The sequence below is a fragment of the Galeopterus variegatus genome, unplaced genomic scaffold (assembly GCF_000696425.1).
Source record: "Galeopterus variegatus unplaced genomic scaffold, G_variegatus-3.0.2 Scaffold3852, whole genome shotgun sequence".
Lineage (NCBI taxonomy): Eukaryota > Metazoa > Chordata > Mammalia > Dermoptera > Cynocephalidae > Galeopterus > Galeopterus variegatus.
In genome coordinates, this window is record NW_007729963.1 from 189,875 (window position 1) to 207,298 (window position 17,424).

Here is a 17,424-nt window from a genome sequence, read left to right on the forward strand (position 1 = left end):
GGGGAAAGGGGGGGGGGGGGGGGGGGGGGGGGGGGGGGGGGGGGGGGGGGTGCACTGGTGTAAATCCTGGAACTCAAAGAATGGGAAGCTGGAATATGGTGTCCTCAGACAGGAGAGAAGAGTGTATCCCAGCTCCAGCAGATAGAGAGATTCCTCTTTTCCTGTTTTTGTTCTCTCCGGGCCCCCAGCAGATTGGATGGTGCCTGCCCCTACTGAGGGCAGATCTTCCCCACCCGGTCCACTCAGGCTCACATGCTAATCTTTGGAAACACCTTCACACACACACCCAAAAGTAATGCCTTACCAGGTTTCTAGATATTGCTTAATCTAGTCAAGTTGACACGTAAAATTAACCATCACAACCCCTCAGACCCCAACACCCAGTATAAAAATAAACAGATTTACTTACATGAAAGCAGCTTACAGAAATCTCCTTTAATTTAGCCTATGGTCCACTCTAGCAATGAAAAATTTCTTTTAGAAGCCTCTGATGAAGGTTTATAGATACTGTTTCCAAAGGAAAAATAAAAGGCAAAGCGTTCTTGAGGAAAAGATGAATTTGTAAAATGAGTTAACTATACAGCAGGTTATGAAGGACTGAAAAGAAAGAGACTAAAATGGTTCTTTCCCTCCTCCCTCTGTGACTCAGAGATTAATCCTAAAAATAATCTTTATCCCAGTATCAGAAGCTCAGGAAAGACTCACATCTCCATGTTGCAAGTTCCATGATGACCTTGGCGAGAAAAGGAACAAAAGGAAGAGGGAGATAGGAAACAGGAACTACTAAAGGTAATCCAGAAGAGACTTCACCTACTCAGAAGAGATGAGGCAAAATTAAAGGCCAGTCTAGCTGTGAGAAAATAGGCATTTTCCATTCTGGCCCTATTCTGAACACTTATAAATTATATTGCATCTGCAAGTATGAAGTCTCAACTTATCTTTTCAGTCTTATCCCCCACTAACTCTTTTTTTTTTTTTTTTAAAAAAAGATGACCGGTAAGGGGATCTTAACCCTTGACTTGGTGGTGTCAGCACCACGCTCAGCCAGTGAGCGAACCGGCCATCCCTATATGGGATCCGAACCCGGGGCCTTGGTGTTATCAACACCACACTCTCCCGAGTGAGCCACGGGCCGGCCCACCCCCACTAACTCTTGTTAGAGTTAGTGATCCATATTTTACCCCTTGAAATGAATTTTCATCTTTCAACATCAAGCACCTTTCTTTGTATCAGCAACAGGAGGTTCTTTTTCAGATGTTTCTTCAATCACATTTAATTCATGTAAGTCTTCATTTTTTAAAAAGCTTTTTATTTTCAAAGTATTTCAAACTTACAGAAAAGTTGCACACATAGCATAATGGATTTTTTTTTTTTTTTTGGTGGCTGGCTTGTATATGGATCCAAACCTTTGCCCTTATTATCAGCATGGTGCTGTAAACAACTGAGCTAACTGGACAGCCCTGCATAATGATTTTTACCTGAACAATCTGAGAGTAAGTTGCCAACATGATACCTATGGTGGACATTGAGATGCACTGACTAGATCCCCCTTCAAGAACACTTGTTGCCCAGCTGTGAGGACTGTGGTCAGCACACAGCTGCTAGCTATCATTTCCTTCAGGGTCTGCTTCATCTGCAAAGAGCTACCTTGCCCAGGGAGATGCATCTTTCCCAGGTAGCCCAAGTCCAATGACTGATCAAGGCAAGGACAGAAAGGCCTGGCTATTTTGGCCCCATTCAGGACAACTTTGATGGGTCCAAGAGTTCAAGAGCTCCCTGTGTGGACTTAGCTTAGGTTATTGGCCTGCATCTCAGATCAACCTCTCACTCTACCCAATTTTTGTGTGTGTGTGTGTGTGTGTGTGTGTGTGTGTGTGTGTGTGTGTCTGGCTGGTAATGGGACCCAAACCCTTGGCCTTGGTGTTACCAGTACCACACTGTCCCAAATGAGCTAACCAGCCAACCCATCTCTTTTTTTTTCCCCACTCTATCCAATTCTCTTTCTTTCCCCTCCCGTTCACTGATGTTGATCCCAAGAGCTCTCACTAATGAATATCCTGAACACTAAAGTCTCTCTCAGAGTCTGCTTGGAAAACCCAAGGGCCACAGTTGGAGCTGGGAAAGAAAGGTCTTAGAATGCAGCGGTAAGATGGGGATTTGAAGCTGGATCACTCATCAGCTAGCAGGTAGGACCACATCCCTGCTGATAGACGGAGCTCAGATAACCCCTGACAAAAGGTGGCAGTCCAGTTATTAAAACTTTTATCAGTGGTGAATTGGGATGGTATACCAGTGGAAAAGAATGTATTAGCTAGTGCAATACATGGCGAAATAGTAACTATAAAGACAATGGGATTGGAAGATTATTGCTTAGCTCTACTGAAGCTCTAGGGAAAGTAACAAAAAGGCTGAGAGGTGACTAGCAGAGAACTGAGAGCTAAGTGTGTAATTCAGAGGACCTCTTGTAGCATGTAAAAAGCTTTCAGAACCTGCAGTGTGAGGGCAGAGAAGGCTGAGAACAAGACCCAGACTAAATTATCAGTATAGTCAAGCTCCAAAGAAGGTTAAACTACCAACGAAATTAGGTCTCCTATGCCAAGGACAGAGCTCTGGTTGGGAAAGAATGAACTCTGACTTATGGGATGGGGATTCTGAATTCCCAGATTCCTCCTGGCACACGAAGCCTGCAGAAGTTAGCCATCTTCCCTTCTAAGATCTACATGCTCCCCTTGCTTGAGGACGATGCAAAGGTCTTTCTCCCACAAGATAACATGTGACCCCTCAGGATTTGTTCCCACTTTCCAGCCTGTCCTTTAAATCCATAACCAGCTGGAGGCATGCTGGACCTGGTAAGGGAAGAAAAAAAACATACCTCAAAAGAGCAAAAAGATCCAGCCAGCACGGACTATAAGAGATGGGAGAGTAAGTATGGAACCAGATTCTGAAGATGTTTGATCAAGGGGTAGAGAACATAAGATTAGATAAAAGTTGTGAGTACTCTCCAAAAATAGAAGATTTACACTCTGACAAGGACCCCAGGAATTGGTGCAAACTTGCTAGTAATATGGCTCCTAGAAAGCATGGAAGTAATGGCTCATGCTAAATGAGGTAAAAATGCCATAAATGTCTTAGCAGATGGTATAGGAAAGAATTCAAAGACTCAGGGAAATAAAAAGAATAAAATATCTAGAAGTAAGTTTAACAAAAGAAGTACAAGACTTGTACACTGTAGACTATAAAACATGAAAGAAATTAAAGAAGACTTAAATAAATGAAAAGATATTCTGTGTTCATGGGTTGGAAGACTTAATATTGTTAAGATGGCAATTATCTCCAAATTGATTTATAGATTCAATGTAATGCCCCCTGGCTTTCTTTCTTTCTTTTTTTTTTTTTTTTGCAATTAACAAACTGACCCTAAAATTCATATGTAAATACAAGGGACCCCAAAATAGACAAAACAATCTTGAAAAAGAATGAAGGTAGAGCATTCAATTCCCAATTTCAAAACATTCTACAAAGCTACAGTAATTAAAACAGTGTTGACTGGCATAAGGATAGACATATAGATCAACAGAATAGAATTGAGAGTCCAGAAATAAAACAGACATCTCTGGGTATCTTAGTCCATTTGTGCTGCTATAACAAAATACCTAATACTGAGTAATTTATAAAGAAAAGAAACTTATTTTCTCACAGTTCTGGAGGCTGGGAAGTCTAAGATCAAGCTGCTGGCAGGTTCAGTTTTCTGGTGAGGGCTGCATCCTCCTAGGAGAGGAACACCAAAAGTGGAAGGGCAAGAGAAGAGATGCTGCATGAAGCCTCTTTTATAAGGGCCTTAATCCCATTCACGTGAGAGGAGCTCTCACGGCCTAATCTTAAAGGCCTTACCTCTTAATGCTGTCACATTGGCAACACCTGAATTTTGGAGGGGATCTATTCAAACCATAACATTGGGCAATGGATTTTCAACAAGAATGAAAAATATATGAGGAAAGAATAGTTTTTTTGCACCCTCGGCTCCTGAGCTGGGGCAGCAGGAGGGCCTACAGACTCAGCCGTGCCTCCCCAACATCTGCAACAAGCCCAGTGATGACTACCAAGCCACTGCTGGAAACCCCCTGGCTCTCCTGCTGGAATGAGGGGGGTGCCACAGGCCTCAACCAAGTCCCCCCTCCTTTTTAGTCCTCCCACCCTATTTCCTTTCTCCTTCCTCTCTCCCACTCCCCCCAACTGCTCCGCAACAACATCTTAGAATGTAAAAACTAATATTAACAAATAAAGAAAAATAAAAACAATAGATTTTTTAAACAAATAGTGAGGACAACTGGATAGCCACACACAAAAGAATGAAATTGGAGCTCTATCTCACACAATACACAAAAATTAACAGAAAATGGATCATAAACTTAAATGTAAGAGCTAACACTATAAAACTTTTATCTTTTATTTATTTATTTATTTTTTTAAAGATGACCGGTAAGGGGATCTTAACCCTTGACTTGGTGTTGTCAGCACCACGCTCAGCCAGTGAGCAAACTGGCCATGCCTATATATGATCCAAACCTGTGGCCTTGGTGTTATCAGCACCACACTCTCCCGAGTGAGCCACGGGCTGGCCCAACTATAAAACTTTTAGAAGAAAGCTTCAGTTAGGCAGTGGGCTGTTAGATATGACACCAAAGGCACAGGCAACCAATAATAGGTAACTTGGACTTCTTCAAAATGAAAAACTTTTGTGCTTTAAAGGACACCATCAAGAAAGTGAAGACCCACAAACTGGGAGAAAATATTTGCAAATCATATATATGAGAAGTCTAGTATCCAGAATATATAAAGAACTCTTTACTCAATAATAATAAAATAGGCAAAGAATTTGAATAGACATTTCTCCAAAGAAGATATACAAATGGACAAGTACATGAAAAGATGTTCTACATTATTAATTATTAAGGAAATGCAAATCAAAACCACAATAAGATACTACTCCATACCCACTTGAATGGATATAATTTTAAAAATGGAAAATAATGTGTTGGTGAAGATGTAGGGAAATTGGAACCCTCATATGAGGGTCTTCAAAAAGTTCACGGAAGGATTCATATTATCTTTTAATTCAATTTTTCCACAAACTTTTTGAAGTACCCTCGTACACTGCTGGTGGGAATATAAAATGGTGCAGCCATTTTGGAAAATAATGTGGCAATTGCTGAAAAAGTTAAACATAAAGATACTATTTGACCCAGCAATTCCATTCCCAGGTATATACCCAAGAGAAACGTAAACATGTCTACACAAGGGCCGGCCCGGTGGCACACTGGATAGTGCGCCGCTTGGGAAGCGCGGCGGCGCTCCCGCCCGAGGGTTCGGATCCCACATACAGACCGGTTCCCGCTCACTGGCTGAGCGAGGCGCGGGGGCAACGCCGAGGGTTGCGGTCCCGTTGCCGGTCCCGGTCCGGTGCGGGGGCGACACTGAGGGTTGCGATCCGTTGCCGGACACGGAAAAAAGACAAAAAATAAAAATAAAAATAAAAAAATAAAAAATAAATAAATAAATAAAAAGATAGCTATTCTAAAATAAACTAAATATAATATTGAGTTGCATCTGTCAATGAATGATAAAAACATTCTTGTGTTGGTGAATTGTCAAAATTTTGTCAGAGCTTTCTGCATTTTTATGTGTTTTGTCCTGTTTAGCATCATTCATAGTAGTCAAAAAGTGAAAACAACCCAAGTGCCATCAACTTATGAATGAATAAAAATATGGTATATCCATATAATGGAATATTATTCAGCTGTGAAGAGGGATGAAGATGACATTATGAGGGCCGGCCCATGGCTCACTTGGGAGAGTGTGGTGCTGACAACACCAAGTCAAGGGTTAAGATCCCCTTACCAGTCATCTTTTAAAAACAAACAAACAAAACAAAAGATGACATTATGAGGGCCGGCCCATGGCTCACTTGGGAGAGTGTGGTGCTGACAACACCAAGTCAAGGGTTAAGATCCCCTTACCAGTCATCTTTTAAAAACAAACAAACAAAACAAAAGATGACATTATGATACAACATGGATGAACCTTCCCTGTCTCAGGCCATAGGCAAAGTATGTAGTTGAGTTTGGTTTTTTTTTTTATTTATTTTTTGAATTGAAATATAATTAATTATACATATTTATGGGGTACAGAGTTGACTATCAGCATTTGTGTACAGTATGTGATTATCAAATCAGTATTATCAGCATGTTCATCATTACAAATTGTAATTACTCTTTGTGTCTCTTAACCAATTACTCTCTAACCCCTGTCCCCCTCCCCCTTTCCCACCTCTACTAACTACAGGTATGTTCTCTCCTTCTGAAAGTTCAGCATTTTACTGTGGTCTGCCTGTCTTTCTTTTTCTTTCTTTTCTTTCTTTCTTTCCTCCCACGTATCAGTGAGGACATGTGGTACTTCTCTTTCTGTGCCTCACTTATTTCACTTAACATAATTTTCTCCAAGTTCATCCATGTTCCTGCGAATGGCAGAATTTCATTTTTTGGGGGGGCTGAGTAGTATTCCATTATGTGTATATACCACATTTTCCTTATTTAGTCACCCACTGACGGACCTTTAGCTTGGTTCCATATCTTGGGTCCTGTAAATACAGCTGCGATGAACATGGGAGCACAGATATCCCTTCAACATGATGATTTCAACATGGATGAACCTTGAAAACATTATGCTAAGTGAAAAAAGACAGGCATAAAAGGCTACATATTCTATGACTCCATTTATATTACATGTCTAGAATAGAGAAATCCATAGAGACATAAAGTAAATTAGTGGTTGCTAGGGCTGATGGGAGGGGAGCAAGGAGAGTAATTGCTAAAGGGCTCAGAGTTACATTTTGGGGTGATGAAAATATTCTAAAATTGATTGTCATGATGGTTGCACAACCTTGTGAATATACTAAAAAAACACTGAACTGTACAATTTAAGATGGCGAATTCTATGTATATGAATGCTATCTCAATTTTTAAAAAAGGACTCAGAAAGTGCACATGCTGGTGTGGATATACAGTGTAAGCCCAGAAAATCCACCAGATGACTACGTTCTATGGGAGGACTTGGAGGATACACCACCTACTAAAGCAATAAAGAATGTGTTGATGAAAGGGCACCAGAATCACTGAGAAGTTCCATGGTCATTCTCTTTTGCAGGCCAGACTTGATAGTAGGAGATGCTATTATAAAACTGAGCTGCCTATTAGCAATGGAGATAATAAGACCCAGAAATAATTGAGCTGGGTGGCATCACTCAACTGTCAGAAGCCATGTGGACACAATTATCATGATGAGAAGCAAGGTCAAAGTGGCACCCAGGGGCACCTGACCTGTAGAGAGCCATGGAGATGGTGAATAAAATATGGTGTCACTGGCCAGTTAGCTCAATTGGTTAGAGTGCAGAGCCAATGAGCATGCCAAAACATCACCACCATGTAGGTGGCCCACCACAGCCACCACAATAACCATGGCTGCTGTGAAAGCGGCTAGACACCACAAACACCATACAGATAGTCTGCCAACCACTGGAGTACATTCACACAAAGAGAGTCACCAGCAGAGACAAAGAAAAGAAGAGGATGTCTCTTTCCACAAAGCCCACTTCAGAGTGACAGAAGGAGCATCTGCTGTACAATAATATTGGGGGACCTGATCACACCTCTCAGCATTGGACAGACCATCTAGGCAACAAACTAACAGAGTAACCATTACTCTTTCAGAGGGACAGAAGAAATCTAGGGTAACTAGAAGGGGGAGGTGGAGGGAGAGGGGGAAGGGGAGAGATTGGACAAGGGGCTTAAAGAATAATTACGATTTGTAACAATATATATGCTAGTAATATTGATTTGATCAACATATCTCAACGTTCAACCCCCAAAATATGTATAATCGATTTTGATTCAATAAACAAAATAAATTAAAATTTAAATTAAAAAAAAAAAATTTGGATTCCCAAACCAGCCAGCCACTAAAACAAAACAAAACATGGTGTCCCTTGCTGAAAAACATATCAGTGGCCAGCAAAGATACTACTTAATCCATACAATCAAAAGAAAACAAGGAAGGTGGAGGGAATGCAACTACTTGGGAGCAAAGTTTTTCTATACTATTGAAATTAAGTTGGTATTAATCTGAATTAGATTGCTATAAATTAAGATAGTAATTGTAATCCCCAGGGCAACCACTAAGAACTCAAAATGTATATTATTAAAGGAATGATGAGGGAATTTTTTTTTTTTTTAAATAAAAGATGACCAGTAAGGGGATCTTAACCCTTGACTTGGTGTTGTCAGCACCACACTCTCCCAAGTGAGCTAACCGGCCATCCCTATATAGGGATCCGAACCCATGGCCTTGGTGTTATCAGCATCACACTCTCCCAAGTGAGCCATGGACCAGCCCTCACAGGCTGGCTCTTAATCAAAGGTTTTTATATGGTGCTGTGTCCCCAGTAGGAAGATTACATGGATCTGGGAAGCAAAACATGGAAGTAGGAGCAGTCCTGCATATTATCACTCCCAATGACCCTATAGGGAATTCATGCTTCCTGCTCCTGCTATTCTGGATTCTGTAGGGCCAGAGGACTTGGTTCCTAAAACGGGAATATTTCTACTAGAGGATACAGCAAAAGTCCCTTTGAGTTGCCTGGGCACTTTGGGTTCCTAGTACCCAAAGACAAGTGGGCTAGAAGTCAAGGCACAATCTTTTTTTTTTTTTTCTTTTTGTATTTTTTTACTGACCGGTAACGGGATCGCAACCCTCGGTGTCGCACCCGTACCGGGGACCGGCAACGGGATCGCAACCCTCGGTGTTGCACCTGCCCCGCCAGTGAGCGGGAACCGGTCTCCACATGGGATCCGAACCCTCGGCGGGAGCGCCGCTGCGCTCCCAAGCAGCACACTCTCCAGTGCGCCACCGGGCCGGCCCAAGGCACAATCTTGGCAGGGGTATTGACCCTGATCATTAGAAGGTCTGCTGTTATAAAACAAGGGTAGGGAAGAATGTTTTGGTATCCAGATGATCTATTTGGATGCCTCTTATCATTTCCTTGCTGGTTACTATGGTAAATGTATAATGCAGCAACCTTGGCCTTAGAAGGGCATGACGACTCAGACCTTGTTGGAATGAGAATTCCGATCATATCCCCAGATATGTAACCAAGGCCAAGAGAGGTGGTAGGTGAGGATGAGAAGAATTTAGGAAGGCTGTAAGTTTCTATTGCAGCCCCAGGACCAGCTATAGCAGAGGTGGTTCTAGTTTGTTCTACAAACCTTCCTCTTCTAAGTGCCCCGCCCCCGGGGGGGAGGCCCATCAGAAACCTGGAGAAGCTACTCCTCAAACATATATGAAGAAGTGGATCTGACAGCAGCACGGGAATGGCCATGGAGAAGAAGCCACTGAGTTTCCCTTTACGGAAAAATTTCCTGTTCCACCTACTTGGAGTACTGTCAGCAGACAGCCTTCAAATATCAGTGCCTACAGCTGCAGAGAGTGCTGCCTCACCCAAGCTCATGCCCTTTTGGAGACAGTCCATGTTGAATGACTGATCAAGGTATGGTTTGAAAGCCCAGCCCTTTAAGCCTGGTTTGGGACAATGCTGAAGGGCCATTGCAGCTCCAGAGCTCCTCATGGGGTCAGATGAGGCTGCTGGGCCTTCCTTACATGCAGCTTGCTTTTCCTTCCATCTAAGCCTGCTTCTTCCTCAGCACTTCCACAAGTGTCTATCCCAAAGGCAGGCCCTTATAAACATCCTGTACACTAGACTCTGACTCAGAGTCTTCTTCCTGCAGAGTCTAAACTATGAAAATGCCCCATCGCCCCCTGCATTAGTCAGTTTTCTGTCACTTACAACAGAATATTTGAAACTGGGTAATTTATGAAGAAACAAATTTTTTTCTTACAGTTTTGGAGGCTGAAAAGTCAAAGGACCAGGGGGTGCACTGGTGAGGAATTTCTCCTTGTGGGGACTCTCTGTAGAGCTCCATGGCACACAGAGTATCACATGGCAAGAGACTGAGCAAGAGCAAGCTATCATATTTCTTCCTTTTTTTATAAAACTTCTAGTGCTGTTCCTGTGATAATCCATCTATCCTTTAACCCACTAATCCATGAATGGATTAATCCATCCATGAGGGCATAGCACTCATGGTCCAATCACCTCTTAAGGACTCCACCTTCCAAATACCATATTGGCAATTAAGCTCCAACATGAGCTTGGGGGGACATTCAAACCATAGCACCACAAATACTTTACTGTCTATTTCTTACTAATGAGAACATTCATCTAGATAATAACCCCAGCACAATCATCAAAATCAGAAATTTAACATTGATAAGTTACTATTTGATTCTCAGACTCCATTCAAATTTTGTCAGTGATCTCAATAATATGCTTTTCATAGTTAAAGGATTGTGTTCAGAAATCATGTTTGTACTTAGTTGTCATGGTTCTTCAGTCTTCTTCAATCTTGAATAGTTTCTTAGTCTTCTCTTTACTTTCATTACCTTCATAATTTTTAGGATTATAGGTCACTTATTTTTATAGAATGTCCTTCAATTTAGGTTCGCCTGAGGTTTATAACAATTAGATTCAGGTCATCCATCTTTGGCAGAACTATTAGAGAAGCAATGCTGTGTTCTCATAGCACCCTGTCAGGTGGCACATGATTCCATTTGTCCCATCACTGGTATTCTTAACTTTGAACACTTGATTAAGGTGGTGTCTTTCAGGCTTTCCCACTGTAAAGTTACTCCTTTTCCCTTTGTAATTAAGTATTCTGTGCAGAAGTACTTTGAGGCTATGTAAATATCCCATTTCTCATCAAACTTCCAATTTATTCTTTTATTTATTTATTGCTGTATTGGCTATGGAATTCCTATTTTATACAGTGGGTTACAACCCATTACTTCCATTATTTTGATGCCAAAATTGTTCCACATTTGACCAGTGGAAGCCCCTTCAAGTTGGCTTCTTTATCCCTTTGATGTATCTTCATTATTCTTTTTACACGTCCTTGCTCATTGCACAAGATATTCTGAGCTTATTTTGTATTTTCCCTGCCTCAGTCCTGGAGTGAGCCATTCTCCAAAGATCCCTGGTTCCTCCCTGTGGAAAATGGTATTTAGAAACCAAGATCTAGGAATTATGTGTGCTCATAGCTATTGAGGTGTCACTGTTCTCAGGCCCTTTTAGAGAACAGAGCTAGGGAATACAGTTAGCCCTCCATATCTGTGGGTTCCACTTCCATGGATTCAACTAATTGCGGATTGAAATATTCGTAGAAAAAGAAAAAGAAGGGTTGTATCTGTGCTGAAAATGTACAGACTCTTTTTCTTGTCATCATCCCCTAAACAATATAGTATAACAACTATTTACATAGCATTTACTTTGTATTAGATATTATAAGTAATCTAGATATGATTTAAAGTATACAGGAGGATGTGCATAGATTATATGCAAATATTACACTATGTTATACAAGGAACTTGAGCATAAGTGGATTTTGGAATTTGTGAGGGATCATGAAACCAATCCTCCATGGATATTGAAAGATGACTGTATATGAAATGTATGTATGTATGCACATAAATGTGTGTATTTATATATACAAATTTTATATATTTTTACACATATATACATTTGTATCTATATTTATTTCTATATCCATCTATGCATATTCAAAATCATAACTTTACACTGATACCTCCAATTCCAATCTAACACCAACTAATTCTTCTAGTTTTTTTTAACTTTCCATATATATAACTACCATGTTTACCAGTGAGAAACCTGACTCCCATTATCCTTAATATGATGACATTTAATCAATCCTTCTGTATGTAAACAATCTCCTCTGACTGCCTGTGATATTGTAAAATATATACTTGGCCTTCATCCACAGTTCCTGACACAGAGCTCCTGAAACCCTTGTAATTCCCTGAGCAATAGAGGTGCTAGAAGAATCCTTTGTTCTAACATTTGGTCTTTGACCCTGGTTCCTAACTCAGAGTTCCTAAAACCTTTGTAATTTTCTGAGTAATAGGAACATCTAAATTTAGGACACAGAGCTCCTAAATCCCTTGAAATTTTCTGCAGTGGGAGCATCTTTTATTCTAATAAAGCAATGCTGGGCCGGCCCGTGGCACACTCGGGAGAGTGGAGTGCTGATAACACCAAGGCCACAGGTTCCAATCTTATATAGGGATGGCTGGTTGGCTCACTGGTTGAGCGTGGTGCTGACAAAACCAAGCCAAAGGTTAAGATCCCCTTACTGGTCATCTCTTTTAAAAAATAAAATAAAATAAAATAAAAATAAAGCAATGCTTGGTGAGCTTCTGGATAATATCAGGATGGGGGCTGGTTGCCAGGGGAACCAATCATGTGATTGGAGGGCTGGAACTTTAAGCCCCACCTCCCACCCCTGACTTCCAGGGAGGGAAGAGGCACTGAAGGTTGAGTTGATCACCAATGACCAATGATGTAATCAATCATGCCTATGTAACAAAGCCTCCATAAAAACCTGAAAGTACAGGCTTTGCAGAACTTTTAGATAGTTCTCCAAAACATGTGGAGGTGCCTAGAGGGTTGTGCTGCCACAGTGGGCATGAAAGCTCTGCGCCCATTCTCCCATACCTTGCTTTATGCATCTCTTCCATCTGGCTGTTCATCCGTATTTTTTTATAATATCCTTTCTAATAAATGGGTAAACATAAGTAAAGTGTTTCCCTGAATCTGTGAGCCACTCTAGCAAATTAATCAAACCCTGATTTACAGCCAGTTGGTCAGAAGCATAGGTGACAACCTGGGACTTGTGACTGGCATCTGAAATTGTGGGCAGTCTTGTGGGACTGAGCCCTCAACCTGTGGGATCTGACACTATTTTCAGGTAGACAGCATCAGAATTGAATTATAGGACACCCAGCTGGTGTCAGCTGGAGAATATAGTGTTAGAAGTGTTGTGTTGAGTGACCAAGAGTAGAGAGAAGGAAAAACACTTTGGGTGTTTTTTCCCCCCTCTCATACTGCCCCTTCTCCCTAGCGTGGACACCCTTCTCACCTGCATTGGGCTGCTGCTCTGCCCAGATATCTTCCTCATCCTGCTTGTGTTCCAATGTCCTGAGCTGGACCACCCCCTGCATGGTCACTCTCCTCACCCTCCTCATCCCAGCTTGATTTATGCACCCATGCTAGGTTTCCTCTCTTTCTCTCCCCTATACCTGCCCCATGTGCACAGCTATCTTACCCACGTTGGGTTCCAACACTTGGCATCAGGCTGCCTCTCTGCAGGGACTCCATTCTCATTCTGTTTAGGATACCCTCCTGTAGGGACACCTTCCTCATCTCAGCTAGGTCACCCCCCACACAGAAGTCCTTTTCACCCCTCCCAGGCTCTGACTCCTGCACCTGGCTGACCTCCTACCCAGATGCCCTCTTCACACCTCTGTAGACCACCACAGCTTCACATCTCCTACCACTGACACCCACCCTGCTTTGCCCCACATAATGTTTCTGGATTTGTGCAGGAAGAGGAGAGAAGAGAATGGAAAGGTGAAAGAAGAAATGGCAGACCATTAATCCATTCTTTGTAGTTAATTTTTGTTTTTTGGGTTTTGTTGTTGTTGTTTTTTAAAGATGACCGGTAAGGGGATCTTAACTCTTGACTTGGTGTTGTCAGCACTGCGGTCTCCCAAGTGAGCCAACTGACCATCCCTATATAGGGATCCAAACCCGTGGCCTTGGTGTTATCAGCACCACACTCTCCCGAGTGAGCCATGGGCCGGCCCCTATAGATAATTTTTGATAGAATCCTTTTTCTGATATTTACTCCCATTTTGGTTTTTGGCTAGATCTATTTCTGTCATCATGCCTATTAAATTTATATTTGCCATGAGAACCAAAGCTGCCTGGTCAGCCCATTCTTTATGATGGCCACTACCTCTTCCATCAGAACCATCATGGCTCACATGGGCCAATACATAATAGGTTGCTCAAGTGAAAACTCCCTCTTTCCCCACTCTTTTCAGTGGGGTTTTCAGGATAATATATAGACATGAGCAGGCATATCTATATCACTTCCAACTTCTTTTCTCTTTTTTCCTCTTCCTATCAGAACATTTGTTAATTTTGCTAGGTTGGTTTAAATGGAACCTCAGTTACCTCTAACTTTCTCTTAGACTTTTTCCCATAAGAAGATACTTCAAACATCCTATAGCTGTATAGATCCTGGATCCTAGTAAGAATTAATTATTCACTTTTCCTCAAATGTGCCCTAAGCTATTCTACCTTTGTGCCTTTAATCATGCTGATTCTTCTACCTAATCCATCCTTTATTGCATCTCCAAAGGTCAAAGCTCTGCATTTCCTTCAAGGTACACTTCATATGCCAGCCTCCGCAACTCTGTACCCTCATAGAACTTTGTATGCATCTATGACATCCATCCTTTTCTGACTTATATTCTAATTACCATTCCTAGGAAACTAGAAACTAGTTTCCTGGAGACAGATACCATTTCTTTCTCATCTTTTTACTCCCTGGATGCCTTGCACATGGTAGAGGCTCTAAACCTGTTTGTTGAATTGAAACATAATAAAAGTTTACATGTTGTATACAATTGTGAAACAGTTTTTCTTTATGTAGTACACTCTTCAAAATAATTCAACTCCCTAAGAGTCCTTTCTGGCATGAGACCTAAATTTTTTACTTCATAGAAGAGAAAGATACATACTTTCCTTATCTAAAGGGAAGTGAAGGAGTTTATCTTTTTTACAATATGATTCAATGGGTTGTGCTAGTATACCAAGAGATAAATGCAAATTTATCTCAGTGCAAATTCATATCTGCCTATGTAAGCCTGTATTTTTATCCTGCCCAAATGATACACCATTCTAACTTTTGAAGTAATGAAACAGTGACATTTTCTCATTTTCCCTAAAATATATGCATTACTTTGAGTATTGAATAAAATCATTTTCATCTGCAGAGAGATGGCTCCAATTCCTCACTCCCCAAAGGAATTATGTAACTACAGTAGAAGACTGACGAACCTGCTTCTTTTGTATTGGTCTTAGGTTGGATTTGCATAATCTGTTCCAAAGTAGGGCATTATCAAAAATCTGGGCGGCTTCGTTGTGTTTTTTCCTCCATTTAACTCTTCAGTGCAGGGAAATCATTAGATTGTAAACTCTTTGACTCACAGGTATCTTCTAATTTCTTTGTATCCTTCTCACAGTTCTTAGAATAACAGCACACAATAGATGTGCAATTAACGATTTCACCAAATTAGTTTTACAGTGCTTCACTTCCCTAGGCTGTCACTACTAATCTTGCTGTATTCAGTAGCTAAAAATAAGCACTTCTGATGTTCTTCTCCTCATGCTTGATCCTGCTACTTTTACACTTCTGTTTGTCCCTAGTGGCCTGACAGACATTACTAACCAAGTTATTAGAGTTGACAGTTTAAAGAATTTTAAGCTTCTCTTTATATATCATGTCTTGAAATTGGAAGAACTGAGTGAAGAAAGAAGGGTTGGGGGCCATGAAGACGCTTTCCTGTGTACTAATAGAAACTATTACTGGCAAATACCTGTGGTAGGCTGAATTATGGTCCTCCAAAAGATATCCACGTCTGCTGTAGATTACATGCCCCCCCCCCAAACTCACAGTCCTCATTGCAACTGTTGAGGGTGGGAAATCCTATCATGGTAATTGAAAGGGGGGGCCTTGAGGAGGGGATTAGATTGTAGGACCATGCTGTAGTGAATGGATTAATAATGGTGGTCAGGGGCACGGTTCTGAGGGCTTTAAAAGGAAAGTGCATCAGGAGCGCTCTCTCTCTGCTCTGCCATTTTCTGCCATGTGAGACCCCTGGGTCTCTGTTGCTATCACCAAAGCCTTTGCCAGCTGTGTTCCCTAGACTCTGGACTTCCTGCCTCTGAAAATGTAAGCAACACATGTAGTTTTCTTTCTAAATCACCTAGTTCCAAGGGCTGGCCCGTGGCTCACTCGGGAGAGTGTGGTGCTGATAACACCAAGGCCATGGGTTCAGATCCCTATATAGGGATGGCCGGTTTGCTCACTAGCTGAGCGTGGTGCTGACAACACCAAGCCAAGGGTTAAGATCCCCTTACTGATCATCTTTAAAAAAAAAAAAATCACCTAGTTCCAGGTATTTCTGTTATAAGCAACAGAAATAGACTAATACAACGTCCTAATCCCTCGAATCTGTGACTATTACCTTATATGACAAAAAAAGGATGTTACAAATGTGATTAGGCAGTCCGGGTGGGCAAGTGTAGAGAAAAAAAATAAAAAACGCAGATGTGATCAAATTAAGGATCTTGAGATGGGGTGATTACCCAGGATTATTTTACATGTATTCTTAGAAGAGGGAAGCAAAGGGAGATTTGATACACAGACAGAAGAGAAGGCAATGACATCACAGACGTAGAGGTTAGAGTCATGTGGCCACAAGCCAAGGAATGCCAGCAGCCACCAGAAACTGAAAAAGGCAAGTAACGGATTCTCCTTGCACCTCTGGAGGGATCACAGCCCTGCTAAAACCTTTATTTGACCCAATGAAACTTCTGGCTTCCAGAACTGTGAAAGAATAAATTTCTATTGTTTTAAGGCACTATGTTTGTTGATTATTTGTTACACTCTTATATAGTACCTTATCTCTCAAATGTTTTTATCCCTTCTTTTTTCTGCTACCCTTCGTTAGCCCATTTATATTTTTGTAACTCCCACTTTATTCTTTCTTTTCTTGTCAATATATTTTCTCTGTGGGTACCTCTAAGAAAATAATCTTTCACATGCTTTTCAATTTCCTTAGGTGTTGTGTTTCAAACCAATTTAACAAAACATTTAGTGATCATTTGCTATGGGTCTGGAATTGTTTAGGCACTTTGGGGGAACTTAAAGAATAAACATAAATTCCATCCTTAAGTATCTATAAATTAATTGTGGAACAGTTTAAATAATAGTCACCCAATGTGTGTTAAAATGCAAAGATAGGGCCGAGCCCGTGGCGCACTCGGGAGAGTGCGGCACTGGGAGCGCAGCAGCGCTCCCGCAGCGAGTTCGGATCCTATATAGGGATGGCCGGTGCGCTCACTGGCTGAGCACGGTGCCGCTGGTCTCAAAGAAGGGACACACACACAAAAAATGCAAAGATAAGTGCCAAAGTCAGGAAGTGCTGTAGAAATTCAGAAAAGTAGGTAATCTGTGAGGGGGCTGGAGTGGATTGGGTGGGTTTTACTGACTAGGTGGATTTTAAAAGTAGATATTTAGAGAAAAAGAGAGGACTTTAGGGCCGGCCCGGTGGCGCACTGCTACAGTGCACCGCTTGGGAGCGCAGTGGCGCTCCCGCCGTGGGTTC

General features: G+C 41.5%; 1 protein-coding gene across 1 annotated transcript in view; it reads right to left on the reverse strand.

Moving 5' to 3' along the window:
- Positions 1 to 490, reverse strand: part of MAPK6 (mitogen-activated protein kinase 6) — a 59,366-nt gene extending 58,876 nt beyond the window's left edge. Inside the window, exon 1 of the mRNA XM_008586148.1 lies at positions 410 to 490. The gene's annotated coding sequence lies outside the window, so the exon portion shown is untranslated. The remainder of the gene's footprint in view (positions 1 to 409) is intronic.
- Between the last annotated feature and the right edge of the window lie 16,934 nt (positions 491 to 17,424).